Here is a 2500-nt window from a genome sequence, read left to right as displayed (position 1 = left end):
CCAAAAATGGCCAGTTTTGGCCCGTTTTTGGGCCGTTTTGGCCAGTTTTTGGCCTGTTTTTGCGTTGCGCGGTGACCGTCTTGAGCGGAGCAAAATGTCAGCCATCTCAGCACCCTGGAACCCCCCGGGTGGCACAGGGCTGGATGGGGCTTTCGTATAGCAGGGACGGTGCTGCCTCTCGCTTCGCTCGCTGTCCGCCGCTCGCCGCTCCCTCGCGCAGCCAAAAATGGCCAGTTTTGTCCCGTTTTTGGGCCGTTTTGGCCAGTTTTTGGCCTGTTCTTGCGTCGCGCGGTGACCGTCGTGAGCGGAGCAAAATGTCAGCCATCTCAGCACCCTGGAACCCCCCGGGTGGCACAGGGCTGGATGGGGCTTTCGTATAGCAGGGACGGTGCTGCCTCTCGCTTCGCTCGCTGTCCGCCGCTCGCCGCTCGCTCGCGCAGCCAAAAATGGCCAGTTTTGGCCCGTTTTTGGGCCGTTTTGGCCAGTTTTTGGCCTGTTCTTGCGTCGCGCGGTGACCGTCGTGAGCGGAGCAAAATGTCAGCCATCTCAGCACCCTGGAACCCCCCGGGTGGCACAGGGCTGGATGGGGCTTTCGTATAGCAGGGACGGTGCTGCCTCTCGCTTCGCTCGCTGTTCGCCGCTCGCCGCTCGCTCGCGCAGCCAAAAATGGCCAGTTTTGGCCCGTTTTGGCCAGTTTTTGGCCTGTTTTTGCGTTGCGCGGTGACCATCTTGAGCGGAGCAAAATGTCAGCCATCTCAGCACCCTGGAACCCCCCGGGTGGCACAGGGCTGGATGGGGCTTTCGTATAGCAGGGACGGTGATGCCTCTCGCTTCGCTCGCTGTCCGCCGCTCGCTGCTCGCTCGCGCAGCCAAAAATGGCCAGTTTTGGCCCGTTTTTGGGCCGTTTTGGCCTGTTTTTGGGCTGTTCTTGCGTCGCGCGGTGACCGTCGTGAGCGGAGCAAAATGTCAGCCATCTCAGCACCCTGGAACCCCCCGGGTGGCACAGGGCTGGATGGGGCTTTCGTATAGCAGGGACGGTGCTGCCTCTCGCTTCGCTCGCTGTCCGCCGCTCGCCGCTCGCTCGCGCAGCCAAAAATGGCCAGTTTTGTCCCGTTTTTGGGCCGTTTTGGCCTGTTTTTGGGCTGTTCTTGCGTCGCGCGGTGACCGTCGTGAGCGGAGCAAAATGTCAGCCATCTCAGCACCCTGGAACCCCCCGGGTGGCACAGGGCTGGATGGGGCTTTCGTATAGCAGGGACGGTGCTGCCTCTCGCTTCGCTCGCTGTCCGCCGCTCGCCGCTCGCTCGCGCAGCCAAAAATGGCCAGTTTTGGCCCGTTTTTGGGCCGTTTTGGCCAGTTTTTGGCCTGTTCTTGCGTCGCGCGGTGACCGTCGTGAGCGGAGCAAAATGTCAGCCATCTCAGCACCCTGGAACCCCCCGGGTGGCACAGGGCTGGATGGGGCTTTCGTATAGCAGGGACGGTGCTGCCTCTCGCTTCGCTCGCTGTTCGCCGCTCGCCGCTCGCTCGCGCAGCCAAAAATGGCCAGTTTTGGCCCGTTTTGGCCAGTTTTTGGCCTGTTTTTGCGTTGCGCGGTGACCATCTTGAGCGGAGCAAAATGTCAGCCATCTCAGCACCCTGGAACCCCCCGGGTGGCACAGGGCTGGATGGGGCTTTCGTATAGCAGGGACGGTGATGCCTCTCGCTTCGCTCGCTGTCCGCCGCTCGCTGCTCGCTCGCGCAGCCAAAAATGGCCAGTTTTGGCCCGTTTTTGGGCCGTTTTGGCCTGTTTTTGGCCTGTTCTTGCGTCGCGCGGTGACCGTCGTGAGCGGAGCAAAATGTCAGCCATCTCAGCACCCTGGAACCCCCCGGGTGGCACAGGGCTGGATGGGGCTTTCGTATAGCAGGGACGGTGCTGCCTCTCGCTTAGCTCGCTGTCCGCCGCTCGCCGCTCGCTCGCGCAGCCAAAAATGGCCAGTTTTGTCCCGTTTTTGGGCCGTTTTGGCCTGTTTTTGGGCTGTTCTTGCGTCGCGCGGTGACCGTCGTGAGCGGAGCAAAATGTCAGCCATCTCAGCACCCTGGAACCCCCCGGGTGGCACAGGGCTGGATGGGGCTTTCGTATAGCAGGGATGGTGCTGCCTCTCGCTTCGCTCGTTGTCCGCCGCTCGCCGCTCGCTCGCGCAGCCAAAAATGGCCAGTTTTGGCCCGTTTTTGGGCCGTTTTGGCCAGTTTTTGGCCTGTTCTTGCGTCGCGCGGTGACCGTCGTGAGCGGAGCAAAATGTCAGCCATCTCAGCACCCTGGAACCCCCCGGGTGGCACAGGGCTGGATGGGGCTTTCGTATAGCAGGGACGGTGCTGCCTCTCGCTTCGCTCGCTGTCCGCCGCTCGCCGCTCGCTCGCGCAGCCAAAAATGGCCAGTTTTGGCCCGTTTTGGCCAGTTTTTGGCCTGTTTTTGCGTTGCGCGGTGACCATCTTGAGCGGAGCAAAATGTCAGCCATCTCAGCAC

This window comes from Musa acuminata, unplaced genomic scaffold (genome assembly GCF_036884655.1).
Source record: "Musa acuminata AAA Group cultivar baxijiao unplaced genomic scaffold, Cavendish_Baxijiao_AAA HiC_scaffold_367, whole genome shotgun sequence".
NCBI classification, from domain to species: Eukaryota; Viridiplantae; Streptophyta; class Magnoliopsida; order Zingiberales; family Musaceae; genus Musa; species Musa acuminata.
This window is presented reverse-complemented; position numbering follows the sequence as displayed.